General features: G+C 48.4%; 1 protein-coding gene across 3 annotated transcripts in view; it reads right to left on the bottom strand.

Moving 5' to 3' along the window:
• The window catches only part of SCIMP (SLP adaptor and CSK interacting membrane protein), a 42,779-nt gene extending 36,547 nt beyond the window's left edge, over positions 1-6,232 (bottom strand). Inside the window, exon 1 of one of the 3 annotated variants that reach the window (XM_070061267.1) lies at positions 6,138-6,232. The gene's annotated coding sequence lies outside the window, so the exon portion shown is untranslated. The remainder of the gene's footprint in view (positions 1-6,137) is intronic. The other 2 variants (XM_070061266.1, XM_070061268.1) reach the window with 2 other exon arrangements.
• Between the last annotated feature and the right edge of the window lie 8,381 nt (positions 6,233-14,613).

Here is a 14,613-nt window from a genome sequence, read left to right as displayed (position 1 = left end):
GCAGAGGTCGGAGGGCTGAGATCTGGGCTTTGAAGAAGGTGTAGGAGCTCACCAAGCAGTGAATGTGTGCAAACAAAGCCCAAGTGTTAGGAGGAGAGTAGATGGCTGTGTGCTTGACCAGGACTGAATCTGCTGAGCAGAGGCCTGAGGGCAAGGTTTTGGGACACCCACCAGGGCAAGTAACAGGCCTGCCCACTTCCTTGCCACCCACACTCTTCTCACATTTGGTTTTCTACCACAAGAGGAGAGCAGGAAGTCGGGCATCTGGCCTCCTTAGGGAACATTTGAAATGTTGCCTGTAGGTCTGGATGGCTAAAGAAGGTAGGAGGACCCAAGGTTAGCTCAAACCAGACAGGGTCTAAAAGGATGGAGCCTGCCCTCTTGTGGTCATCTGTGGAATATTCTTCTCAGGAGTCTGGTCCAGCCCGGACCTCCCTAGGCTATGGCTGATGTTAGCCTCTTGAAGCCAAAGAGCTGGAGACCTCTGGGCTAGAGGACACTGGAGGAGTGATTCTTGTCCACTCTTCACTCTGTGACTCAGTGTCCTGGTGTCTGTGACTCAGTGTCCTGGTGAACTTCCCGTCAGGTGGCGCCTAGCCTCTGCTACCTTGTTTCTTCTCACTAAGGCATCATACAAGTTGTATATAAAATGAGGGCTTTCCTTTTGGTGGAACTTCACAAGTGTCAATCAATCCTTGTCATGAGAAGCAAGTGAAGAAAGGACTCTGTGGGGCTGGGCAGGAATCATATTTCAAGGCTGTTTTTTGCCTTCTGATCTTGCAACTGCTGACACAGAGGGAAAAATTCCACTTGTATTGTGTGGCATCAAAATATAGAACCAGAACCAACCCTGGGAGCTCCCAGTATGGAAGAAAGCCCTCCTGGTAGCAGCCGATACGCTCAGAGGCAGTGGCCGTGGGAGGGTGGCAGCCGGCAGCTTGATGCAATGCGGGAGCCGCAGGACACAGCTGAGCAACTGCACACAGCAGAGATCGTTCTAGAAATGTCGGGGCTTAACTTGAAAACGTGAACTTGCAAAAGCACCGGCCCCAGAATTCCCTTTTTTAAAATAATCATGTTTGAGGAGTGATTTTCTATGCTTACTACAAATCAGAAACCATAAAAGAAAACATGGACCACTATTATTAGTCTGTTTTGCTTATAAACAGACTGAGGAAGTCGTAAAGAAAAGAGACTTATTTTGACTCATGGTCTGATCCAAGGCTAGGGGGCAACATCTGGTGATGGTCCTCTTGCTGTCAGAGGCCTGAGCTGACACAGCGTCACATGACATGAGACAGGGGGCACATGCGTGTGTGTTTTCACCACATGAACTTGACATTGTACTGGAAGTTCTAAACAGTACAATAAAGTAAGGAAAAGAAAGAAAAAGAATAGATTGAAAATAAAACTATTTATTCCCTGAATATATGATTATTTATATGGAAAATTTTCTAGTGTGTGCAGAAAAGACAGTAAAATAAATGAGTCTAACAATGTTGCAGGATTTAATACAAAGCCAAATTGTATTTCTATATGTAAACAGTGATCAATCAGATATTGAAACTTTAAAAAATACTATTTAGGGGCAGACGCTGTGGTGTAGAAGGCTAAGCCTCCACCTGGAGTGCCAGCATCCCTTATGGGAACTGGTTCAAGTCCTGGCTGCTCCACTTCCCATCCAGCACCCTGCTAATGCACCTAGGAAAGTAGCAGCAGATGCCCAAGTCCTTGGGACCCTGTACCAGCATGTGAGACCTGGAAGAAGCTCCTGGATCCTGGCTTTAACCTGGCCCAGCCCTGGCCATTGCAGCCATTTGGGGAGTGAACCAGTGGATGAAAGACCTCTCACTCTCTCTCTCTCTCTGCCCTTCAAGTAAATAAATATTTTTTAAAAAATATCATTTATCGGGGGCTGGCATTGTAGCGTAGCAGATTAAGCCACCACCTGTGATGCTGGCATCCCATATGGGCGCCAGTTCAAGTCCCAGCTGCTCCACTTCCAGTCCTGCTCCTGCCACCCACATGGGAGACCTGGATGAAGCTCTTGGCTCCTGGCTTCAGCCTGGCCCAGCCCTGGCCATTGCAGCCATTTGTGATGTGAACCAGAAGATAAAAGATCTCTCTCTGTCTCCCCCTACCCCCCTGTAACTTTCACTTTCAAATAATCTATAATACTATCAGACATATTAAATACTGAAGGCTCTCCTGACATGTGATGAAAGATCTATAAGACCTGTACTTTGAAAACTATAAAATATTACTGAGCAGAATTAAAGAAAACCCAGATAAATAGAATGCTATGTATCATCCTTGGATCAGAAGATCAAGATCTTGGTTCTCTCCAAATTAACCAGTAAAATGATCAGACTTCTAATCAAAACCCCAGAGGGCTTTATTTGGCAGGGTGAACTGAGCTGCTTCTATAGTTTGGATGTATGGGTCAGGCATCCGGCATAGCAGTTGGGGTGGTGCCTGGAGTGCCAGCATCCCAAGGCAGATTGCCTGGATTTGAGCCTCAACTCTGCTTCCAGTTCCAGCTTCCTGCTAACGTGCGTCCTGGGAGGCAGCAGGTGACGGCTCAAGTGGTTGGGTGCCTGCCACCCATGCGGGAGACCCTGAACTCCTGGCTTCAGCCTGGCCCAGCCCTAGCTGTTGTGGACATTGAGGGAGTAAACTGGCAGATGGGAGATTCTCTCTCTCTTACTCTCTCTCTCTCTCTCTCTGCCTTTCAAATAAATTAAGTAAATAAATAAATAAAAATTAAAAATTTATATGGAAATGGAAAAAGCTAGGATGACTAAAATAACACTGAAGAAGAAAAAAGCTGGTGAGCTTACCACTATCAGATTGAATACTTGTTCTAAAACTGCAGTAATAAAAACAGTGTGTTCTTGATACATACAGTACACACATGGATCAGTGGAACAGAGGGTCAAGAAATAGGCCTGCATAAATATGGTCGATGGATTTTCAACAAAGGTGTAAAGGCAAGGAAGGCAATTCACTGGAGAAAGGAGAGTTTTTCCGTTGTCTAAAGAGATCAGTGGAACAGAATAAAGTCCAGAACTGACCTGCACACATATGTCACTTGATTTTCAACAGAACTACAACAGCAATTCACTGAAGAAAGAATAGTATTTGCGCCGGCGCCGCCGCTCACTAGGCTAATCCTCCGCCTTGCGGCGCTGGCACACTGGGTTCTAGTCCCGGTCGGGGCACCGGATTCTGTCCCGGTTGTCCCTCTTCCAGGCCAGCTCTCTGCTGTGGCCAGGGAAGGCAGTGGAGGATGGCCCAAGTACTTGGGCCCTGCACCCCATGGGAGACCAGGATAAGCACCTGGCTCCTGGCTTCGGATCAGCGTGGTGCGCCGGCTGCAGTGGCCATTGGAGGGTGAACCAATGGCAAAAAGAAGACCTTTCTCTCTGTCTCTCTCTCTCTATCCACTCTGCCTGTCAAAAAAAAAAAAAAAAAAAAAAAAAAGAAGAAGAAGAAGAAGAAGAATAGTATTTGCAACAAACAGTGCTGAAGCCATAAGACATCCACATGCAATAAACAAACAAAAAATGGATCATAGAACTAATGCTAAAAAAAAAAAACTATACAATTTCAGCAGGAAACAGGAGAGATCCTAATGAACTTTGGTTTAGCAAAGATTTCTTAATTGCTACATCAAAAACACAATTCATAAAAGAACAAGGATCAGCCGGCGCCGCGGCTCAATAGGCTAATCCTCTGTCTTGTGGCGCTGGCACACCGGGTTCTAGTCCCGGTCGGGGCACCGGATTCTGTCCCGGTTGCCCCTCTTCCAGGCCAGCTCTCTGCTGTGGCCTGGAAGGATGGCCCAAGTGCTTGGGCCCTGCACCCCATGGGAGACCAGGAAAAGCACCTGGCTCCTGGCTCCTGGCTTCGGATCAGTGCGGTGCGCCAGCCACAGCACGCTGGCCGCGGTGGCCATTGGAGGGTGAACCAACGGAAAAAAAGGAAGACCTTTCTCTCTGTCTCTCTCTCTCACTATCCACTCTGCCTGTCAAAAAAAAAAAAAAAAAAAAAAAAAAAAAGAACAAGGATCAATATATTGGGCTTCATCAAAATTATAAAATTCCCTTCAAAAAACACTGATGAGAGAGTGAAAGGAGAAGACACTGGAAGATGATATTTGCAAATCCCACATTTGATAAAGACCTGTGTGCAGAATATACGAAGAACTCTCAAAATAGTAAAAGAAAACAGGCAATCCAGTAGGGAAGTGATTTAAAGAGACACTTCACTAAAGAAGACACACACATGGCAAACGACCATTTGAAAAAACGTCCAGCATTTGTAGTTCCTAGGGAGAGGGAGCTGCAGACTGAAAGTCCAGTGAGACACCTGCACACCTATGAGAGTGGCTGACACGAGAAAGACTGAGCACCCAAGTGTTGATAAGGAGGAGGGAGCATGGGGACTCTCCTCCACTGCTGGTGAGAGGGCAAAACAGAGAAACCGCTTGCAGAAACACTTGGATAGTTTCTTTCCAAAGTTAAACATTCACTTCCCGCCAGACAAGCCATTGCTCTCCCAGCTATTTACCCGAGAGGAATGAAAACATCCACCCAGGTGAAGACGGGTGCAGAAGTGTTCCTAGCAACTTTATCAGGAAGAATAAAAAATGGAAACAATCTAAATGTTCATCAGCAGGTAAATGAATAGACAACTTGTCCTCCATTTGTAAGATGGAATACTACTCAGCACTAAAAAGAAATGAATGGCTGATACACACAACAGCATGGAAGAATCTCAGAATAATTACACTGAATGAAAGAAGTTAGATAAAAAGGAACCTGTACTGTATGATTCCACTTAGACACAAGGTTCTCCAAATTGCAAGCTATAGGGGTGGGAAGCAGGTCAGTGGGTTGGGAGGGTCCGTGGAAGAACTGGGGAGAAAGGATTACAAAGAGGCGACTTTCAGGGGTGGAGGGTGCATTTGTTGTCGTGATGATGGTGATGACTCTGTGGATATATACAGATGTCAAAACTCAAGTTGTAGACTTTGTTAATAATAATACAGCTCTTAACAAAAGAGACCAGTCTAGGGTAGGGGAAGGCTCGACATTAGAACAGGAGGAATTGGGCCGGCGCCGCGGCTCACTAGGCTAATCCTCCGCCTAGCGGCACCGGCACACCGGGTTCTAGTCCCGGTTGGGGCGCCGGATTCTGTCCCGGTTGCCCCTCTTCCAGGCCAGCTCTCTGCTGTGGCCAGGGAGTGCAGTGGAGGATGGCCCAAGTGCTTGGGCCCTGCACCCCATGGGAGACCAGGAGAAGCACCTGGCTCCTGGATCCTGCCATCGGATCAGCGCGGTGCGCCGGCCGCGGCGGCCATTGGAGGGTGAACCAACGGCAAAGGAAGACCTTTCTCTCTGTCTCTCTCTCTCACTGTCCACTCTGCCTGTCAAAAAAAAAAAAAAAAAAAAAAAAAAAAAAAAAAAAAAAACAGGAGGAATTGGAAACACTGAATGGTACAGATGACCCCGTGCTGATTGGCACGTGCCCCTGCCTTTCAGACAGGATTTGACTGTGGGAAGCCAGAGCTGTCGGCAGGACCTGACTAGGCGGACCGGAAGACAGCAAGGAGTAGTGGGGGGAGGGTGGGGGTGGGTGAAGAAGATGGATTTAGAGATGTAAGGGAGGAGGAGCAACTGGCTCCATGACCATTGAGGGCCCATCCCCCAGCTCCCAGAGAGTCATTTGATAAACCAAATCTAGGACAAGGAAGGCCCTTGGGGCTTTGGGGAAAAATAAACAACCCTGCCATGTCTGCTTCTGTGCAGCTTTTCCCTTGGGAATGATGTCCTGTGACCCACAGCTCTGCTGACTACAGCTGGGTGGCACGCAGCGGGGAGGGGCCTGAGCTCCAGTCCCTGTGCCCACCTGGCCTTCAGGTCAGAAACGGCACCAAGGGACCAAGGGACTCTTCCTGCTGATCTCAGGGGCACTGCCTTTGCCCTACCCAAGCTAAAAATGGGTCTCTCTGTAAAGTCAAGTTCCTCCTGCAGTCTGACCTCTGTGTCTCTGGGTGCCACATAAGCCCTGCACTTCTCTCCTGCGCTGTGACTTGCTCAAGTCAGCCTGAGAGCAAAGCCCAACGTTCTTACCTGCTTCCTCTCGTCCCACCTCAGTTTACTCCTGAAATGCGGCAGCTGCTGCTGTGCCCTGATTAATGGATGACCCCATCAGGTGACACAAGCCTAAATATAGCTGGGACTGGGTGGCTGGCTGACTTCCTGTGTGTGCTCTGGGCCAGAGACAAGGGTGTGTGCCCTCACCAGGCCTGCAGATCTAGATCTTGCTGCCTAGGGCAGCCATCTGGGTACAAGATTGAAATCTGATCAAAGAGAGAGAAATAGACATGAGGGCCAAACCCAACGCCGGATGCACAGTTGAGAAGGTTGCTGAGTGCCTAATATCGCCAAACAGTGGATTCTTACAAGGTGCATCCCACTCAATGGGAATCCGCAGCGAGCCTCTGATTGACATTCTAGTAGAGAACCAAGCCCAGGGTTTCGTTCTTTCTTCCCTTCCATTCATTCATGCATAAAAGACGAAGTGACTTCAAAAATTTGGTGGAAAATGGAACTGAAATATGAATTGATTATGACGGAAACAAATTTGAAATCCATGTATAGTTTATTCAAAATATGTGTTTTCCATAAACTTTTTAAAGACCCCTTGTAGTCATCGGAGTCCATTTGTTGTCGCAGGCCCTACATGCTGCCTTCAGGGAATGGTGACTAAAAAACACAACTAAAAACTGCAAAAGCTGGGGTGGGTGTTTGGCCTAGCAGTTGAGACACCGCTCAGGACAGCCACATGCCCTGTGGGAGTGCCTGGGTTCCAGTCCAGGCTCCACTCCTAGCTCCAGCTTCCTGCTGATGTGCACCCTGGCAGGCAGCAGGTGACGGCTCAGGTGATTGGGTTCCTGCTTCCTGAGTGGGAGACTTGGATTGGGTTCTGGGCTCCTGGCTATGGCCTGGCTCAGTTATGGTTGTTGTGGACATTAAGGGAGTGAACTAGCCTGTCTCTACTTCAACAACAACAACAACAAAAATTTTTTTAAATATTTTCTTATTTATTTGAAAGTCAGAGTTACACAAAGAGAGAAGGAGAGGCAGAGAGTGAGACAGGTCTTCCATCTGCTGGTTTGCTCCCCAGTTGGCTGCAATGGCCAGAACTGTGCCGATCCGAAGCCAGGAGCCAGGAGCTTCTTTCGGATCTCCTACACGGGTGCAGGGGCCCGAGGACTTGGGCCATCTTCAACTGCTTTCCCAGACCATAATAGAGAGCTGGATCAGAAGTGGAGCAGCTGGGTCTCAAACCTGCACCCATATGGGATGCTGGCACTGCAGGCAGCAGCTTCACCTGCTACGCCACAGTGCTGGCCCCCAAAAAATTTTTTTAAAGGTTTGTTTAGTTATTCGAAAGACAGAGGAAAAGACAGCGCTCTGATGTGGGATACCAGTATCACAACTGGCAGCTGAATCCACTGAACCATAGCGTTGGCCGCAAAGCAGAATCTTACTAAAATTGCAGACACTATGGTAAGGACTCTAAGGGTCTTCAGGCACATCAGGAAGGGATGAGATCCCATCAGGCTCAAGTCCTGGGGGGTTGGTTGGAATCAGCTGAGAGAAGGTGCCTGATGGGCTGCGGATACCTTCAAGGAAGTCTGAGACATCTGATTTGGGGTGAGAGGGAGTGGAGGGGCGCTCCGTCAGGGCAAGGCACAGCTGGGAAGGCTGGCAGCTTCTTGATCTTGAAGCTGTCACTCAGTAGTGCACCCACCACCTGCTGGACAAGTATTTATCGGGCACTGCTCTGGGTCAGTGAGGGGAATAAGAACAGTCTAGAGTCGCTGAGACAGTGAGGTCACCGGAATGGTCACTAGACTTAGGAGAGTCTGTTGTCAACACCAAACAGCCCATGCCACCAACCAATCCAGTTCCTCACGTTTGGTTATGCATAGTACTCTGTTTTTCTCAGAATAGACTGTACACTAGGGGGTGCGAAGCATCGTTAATGAGGGCAGAGACGAGTAAGCATCTCAGTTGTTAGCTATGTTCACATCATATCTGTGAGTGCACTATTGTTTTGGTCTCAGGACTTCAACCAGGGATGAGAGAAGCATCAGATCTGTCGTTTGCCTGTTTGGGACGTGTGCTGGCTTCATTAGTTTATCTTTGCAAGCCACATGTCCAGTTTTTGAGGGGTGGGTTAGGGACACTTGGTTAATACAATCAGAAGATCTGTCCCGCCGGGCCCATTGACGCTGCCACACTTGAGCAACGTGGTGAAGCCAAGGTCGTGGTTACCATTGTGTCCTCCTCCCCCGATGCAGGTGCCCCCTCTTCCGTTAGGACCCCTGTGCACCCTGCCCTATTTGAAGTGACCCGATCCTCTCTGACTCTGCTTCTCGAATAAAAACCAGACGAGGTGAACCTGAGAAACTGCAGCTGTAAGAAGACCAAAGAGACAGGGCAGCTAAATGCACTGGGGTGTCCTAGAGGGGAGCCTGGGACAACAAGAGACACGTTAGGTAAAAGTGAAGCAAATCAGAATGAAACATGGAATTTAATTGACAAGGCACCAATAGTGGCTCATTAGAGGTAATAAGGTATCATACCAAGATAAGATGCCAAGACTCAGGAAACCAGGTATGTGGGGAATATGGAACCCGGCACTAACTTCACAGTTTTTCTATAAATCTAAAACTGTTTTAAAACGAATCAAGATACTGTATTTCAGTTATGAAAAACAAATATAGGAGCAGGTGTTTGGTGTAACATTTAAAACATCACTTCGGACTCCTGCATCCCTTCTAAGAGTGCATGGGTTCAAGTCCCATCTCTGTTCCTGACTCCAGCTTCCTGCTAATGCGCACCCTGGGAGACAGCCTTGATGGCTCAAGTGCTTGGGTTCCTACCTCCCCAGTGGGAGACCTGAATGCAGTTCCCGACTCCTGGCTTCAGCCTGGCTGCTGTGGGCATTCGGGGAATGAACCGGTGGATGGAAGAGCTCTCTCTTCTCTCCACATTTCAAATAAAATAAAACTAAACAATTAAAAAAATAATTTCTTGGGCCGGCGCCGCGGCTCACTAGGCTAATCCTCTGCCTAGCGGCGCCGGCACGCCGGGTTCTAGTCCCGGTTGGGGCGCCGGATTCTGTCCCGGTTGCCCCTCTTCCAGGCCAGCTCTCTGCTGTGGCCAGGGAGTGCAGTGGAGGATGGCCCAAGTGCTTGGGCCCTGCACCCCATGGGAGACCAGGAAAAGCACCTGGCTCCTGGCTCCTGCCATCGGATCAGCGCGGTGCGCCGGCCGCAGCGCGCCGGCCGCGGCGGCCATTGGAGGGTGAACCAACGGCAAAGGAAGACCTTTCTCTCTGTCTCTCTCTCTCTCTCACTGTCCACTCTGCCTGTCAAAAATAAATAAAAAATAAAAAAAAAATTTCTTGAACAATGTAAAAGCATTTTTCTCTGGAAGATACAATTTTAGAATATTCTCACATTCATACTCATTTTCATGATATTTGAATCTTATCAAAATAAAACATTTTCATATAATAATGTAATTTTTTAGTAAATAATGTGATTTGAAAAGCTTCAGTTATTTCTAAAACTCAAAAAAATTTTTAAGATTTATTCATTTATTTATTTGAACAGCAGAGTTACAACGGGGCTGTTGGGGGAGAAGCAGAAAGAACTTCCATCTACTGGTTCACTCCTCAAAGGACTACAACAGCTTGGGCTGGGCCAGGCCAAAACCAAGACTCTAGAACTCCATCCGGGTCTCCCACGTGGGTGGCAGGAACCCAAGCACTTGGGCCATCTTCTGTTGCCTTTCCAGGTGCGTTAGCAGGGAGCTGGATTGGAAGTGGAGCAGCAGGGATTCCAACGGGCACACGTATGGGATGCCACTGTCTCAGGCAGCAGCCTAACACACTGCACCATGATGTCAGCCCCTGGAACTTTTCCTTGCTAATTTATTGTTGAATCTCAGTTGATGGCCTGCTGTCATTGGCTTAGTGATTTTCCCTATGTAAATACAGCATGATTTCATTAACACCTTCTAGGAAGTTAGAACAGAAACCAGAAACCACAGAGGCTGCAGAATATCCTAAAAAGAGTTCGGGTTTGCTGCCACAAAATTCTTTTCTTTTAAAGATTTATTTGTTTGAGCCGGCGCCGCGGCTCACTAGGCTAATCCTCTGTCTTGCGGTGCCGGCACACCGGGTTCTAGTCCCGGTCGGGGCACTGGATTCTGAACCGGTTACCCCTCTTCCAGGCCAGCTCAATGCTGTGGCCAGGGAGTGCAGTGGAGGATGGCCCAAGTGCTTGGGCCCTGCACCCCATGGGAGACCAGGAGAAGTACCTGGCTCCTGCCATCGGATCAGCGCGGTGTGCCAGCCACGGCGGCCATTGGAAGGTGAACCAACGGCAAAGGAAGACCTTTCTCTTTGTCTCTCTCACTGTCCACTCTGCCTGTTAAAAAAAAAAAAAAGATTTATTTGTTTGAAAAGGAGAGAGGGAGAGAGAGAGAGAAAGGGAAGAGAAGAGAAAAGAGGAGGAAAGAAAGAAAACAAGAAATCTTCCATTCATTTGGTTCACTTCCAAAATGACTGCAACAGCTAGGGCTGGGCCAGGCCAAAGCCAGAAGCCAAGAACTCCATCCAGGTTTCTCGTATGGGTGGCAGGGATGCAAGTACTCGAGCCATCATCTGCTGCTTACCGAGTGCGTTAGCAAAGAGCTGGAATTGAGTAGCTGGGACTCGAACTGGCACTCAAGGGGCCTCGTTTTGGCATAGCAGGTGAAGCCACCACCTGTGATACTGCACCCTACATGGGTGCCAGTTCGAGTCGCGGCCACTCCACTTCAATCCAGTTCCCTGCTAATGGCCTGGGAAACACAGGGGAAGATGGCCCAAGTCCTTGGGCCCCTGCCAACCATGTGGAAGACCCAGAAGAAGCTCCTGGCTCCTGGCTTTGGCCTGGCTCAGTGCTGGCTGTTGCAGCTATCTGGGAAATGAACCCAAGCAGATTGCAGATTCTGTGTGTGTGTGTGTGTGTGTGTGTAACTTTGATTTTCAAATAAATAAATAAAACTTTAAAAATAAAAACCAAACTGGCACTCTAATATGGGATGTGAGTGTTCCAGGCAGTGGTTTAAACTGCTACTCCACCAGGCCCACTTCAGCTGCCCCCCAGTTCTGTGTATAGACTCGCGTCTAGACTTGGCAGTTATTAATCAGCTCTGTGACTCTTGGGAGCTTTCATCCCTCATTTGCAAAATGGAGATTTACAAAACTACCGATGTGGAGGAGGGGGGCGTCTAAGAAGCAATGGTGGAATTCTTGAGGGCAGGGGGGAGAAGAATGAGCCAAGGTAAGTAAAATGTGAGTCAAAACTAATGTCTACTGCTCAGATCCCACCCACTGTCCTTTCTCCTACAGTCCAGGGTTGCAGCCCTGTGGAGCCTGGCTTTACACTGGTCACTGACGGGAGAGTCCAGTTGCACAATCAAAAGGACAAACACAATTATCTTAATACTATTTTTTTAAAAGAACTATTTTATTTATTTGAAAGAAAGAGTTACAGAGAGAGGCAGAGCCAGAGAGAGAGAGGTCCTCCATTCCGCCAGTTCACTCCCCAAATAACTGCAATGGCCAGAGCTGATCTGATCTGAAGCCAGCAGCCAGGAGCTTCTTCCAGGCCTCCCATGTGGGTGCAGGGGCCCAAGGACTTGGGCCATCTTCTACTGCTTTCCCAGGCCATAGCAGAGAGCTGGATTGGAAGAGGAGCAGCTGGGAATTGAACCGGCACCCATGTTGGATGCCAGCGCTTCAGACTGGGGTGTTAACCTTCTGCACCACAGCGCTGGCCCCACCACTTCTGTTTCATAATCAAGGAAGGTCTTTGCCAACACGATGAGACAAGAAAGTAAACAAAAGGCACAGCTGCTAAAAATGTAGACTCAACATGATAAGATTGAAAACTTTAGCCTTGGCTTAAAAAAATTATTGGCCACAATGATGTTTGGAAAGAAGCCTGGGGGCCAGCACTGTGGCACAGTGGTTAAAGCCCCAGCCTGCAGCGGTGGAATCCCATACGGACACCAGTTCAAGTCCTGGCTGCTCCACTTCCAATCCAGCTGCCTGCTAATGTGCCTGGGAAAGCAGCAGAGGATGGCTCAAGCCTGTGGGCCCCTGCACCCATGTGAGAAACCCAGAAGAAGCTCCTGGTTCCTGGATTCAGACTATTGCGGCCATTTAGGGAGTGAGCCAGCAGATGAAAGTTTTCTCTCTCTCTCTCTCTCTTTCTAACTCTTTCAAATAAATAAAATAAATCTCTAAAAAAAAAAGCTTAGAAAGCAAATGTATGTTTTACAGCATCCTTTGAGAATACAAGTGTTGTTACCATTTTAGTAAGAGAAAGGAGAAAAGGTTAGCATTGTTGGAGACTAGCCAGGTGTCACCAAAGATCTAATTTATGATTAAAGTATACATGCTTGCTTCCTTGTCAGAGTGAGGGCTGTTCCTCTCCAGGGTTTACTGGTATTCAAGGAGAAGGAAGTCAAAAGATTCCATGATCTCTTCATCTGTTGGAGTATAGGAGGCTTTTTGTTTTTGCCTAATCATCCAGAAATGTAACCTTTAACCACAGTTTGGGATAATCATAAAACCCATAAAATGTATTTATTATGACAAATTGTGTTTGCTTATTTAGGCCACAAAATACCCTTATGGTAAGAAACTGAATTTGTCTGCTCTTCTTCCCTGACCTCTTGCCAGGAGGGGGCTTGCTGTAGCCCTGCGCCTCCAGGGTGCATGGCCTTTGGGCCATGTGCTCTAGGCTTCCTGACCTAGATGTTCATCCATGTAGCTGGTTCCTGGTGCTCAGTATGAACCCCATTCACCTCTCTCTCTCAGATAAAGCTCTCACTCTCCTATGCATCGTTCTCACAAAATAAAGGCCTAAAACGTAAAAAAAAAAAAAAAGAAAGAAAGAAAGAAAGAAAGAAAAAACTGAATTTGTCCACTTAATCTGTAAGGGAACTCAGTGGCTTTCTGATAATTATCACTCCAGTTTATAAATGAAGTGTTGACATGGCGCAGACACTGGTTGACTCAAAGAACTGCTGGGGTTGCTGGAGAACCAGCTTTGAGGTTATGCAGTAGGAACCACGACTAAAGCTACGACAGAGAACAGCGGAGGCCTCCTCTGCTGCCATGCTGGGGGCTCAGGGTCACAGTGACACTGCTGATGGCACTGGGAACTGGAGGCCACCACTGTCAGGGAGGATGCGCCACTGCCTCTGCTTATTCCTTAGGTCCCCGTTAAAAATTCAGGACCGTGCATCTGATCAGGTGCACCTAGGTCGTGTGCTCGGCACTAGCTGCAAAGGAGACTGGGAAAAAAAGGATCTGGTGGCCTCAGCTTCTGTGATGGGAGAAGGGCTATACTACTAACAAAGACTGCAATGACAGGAAACGGGAATTCAAATACAGGGAATATAGGAGAGGGGTTCAGAACCTGAGCAGCCAATAAAAATGACAAAAGCCCATTCTATCTGGCTAACCCCAACTACCCTCTTATTGTGCATCCCAAGCAAGTGAACACTAACTGAACTCACTCTCAAGTCATGGCTACAAATCTCGACTGAGCTTGCAAAGCTGCCAGATTATTCTATCCCCTTTCTTAGTAAATTCGCTTTTTTACTTTCTGAGGTACTGTTTTGCAGTTCCCTCTCTTCAGGTCTCTACCATCTCCCCCACACCCTGATGGTGTCTTGGTTAGTGAGCCCTGGAGAAGGTAGTTGCAATCAGAGGAGGCCCTCTGGGGTCCCCTTTCCACCAGTGCAGGCCCCCACTGGCTCTCTGGACCCCATGCCCTCTCACCTACTCATAGACTTTGCTCCCGCAAGCTCCCTTCTTTTGTACTCAATTATTCTTCTGGAAAAGAAGTATGATTTAATATTACTTATCTTGCAGCTGGCGCTGTGGTGCAGCAGGTTAAGCTGTTTCTTGCAATGCTGGCAATCCACGTCGGAGTGCTGGTTCAAGTCCCCACCGCACCACTTTTTTTTTTTTTTTTTTTTTTTTTTGACAGGCAGAGTGGACAGTGAGAGAGAGAGACAGAGAGAAAGGTCTCCCTTTGCCGTTGGTTCACCCTCCAATGGCCGCTGTGGCCGGTGCACTGCAGCCAGCGCACCGCGCTGATCCAATGGCAGGAGCCAGGTGCTTCTTCTGGTCTCCCATGGGATGCAGGGCCCAAGCACTTGGGCCATCCTCCACTGCACTCCCTGGCCACAGCAGAGAGCTGGGCTGGAAGAAGGGCAACCGGGACAGAATCCGGTGCCCTGACCGGGACTAGAACCCGGTGTGCCGGTGCTGCAAGGCGTAGGATTAGCCTAGTGAGCCGCGGCGCCGGCCTTGCACCACTTCTGATCTAGTTCCCTGATAATGTGCCTGGGAAAGCAATGGAAGATGGACCCAGTACTTGAGCCTCTACCACCCACATGGGAGACCCAAAAGGAGTCTGGGCTCCCAGCTTCGACCTAGCCCAGCCCTGGGCATTGCGGC

This window comes from Oryctolagus cuniculus, chromosome 17, assembly GCF_964237555.1.
Source record: "Oryctolagus cuniculus chromosome 17, mOryCun1.1, whole genome shotgun sequence".
Classification (NCBI taxonomy): Eukaryota; Metazoa; Chordata; class Mammalia; order Lagomorpha; family Leporidae; genus Oryctolagus; species Oryctolagus cuniculus.
This window is presented reverse-complemented; position numbering and strand designations above follow the sequence as displayed.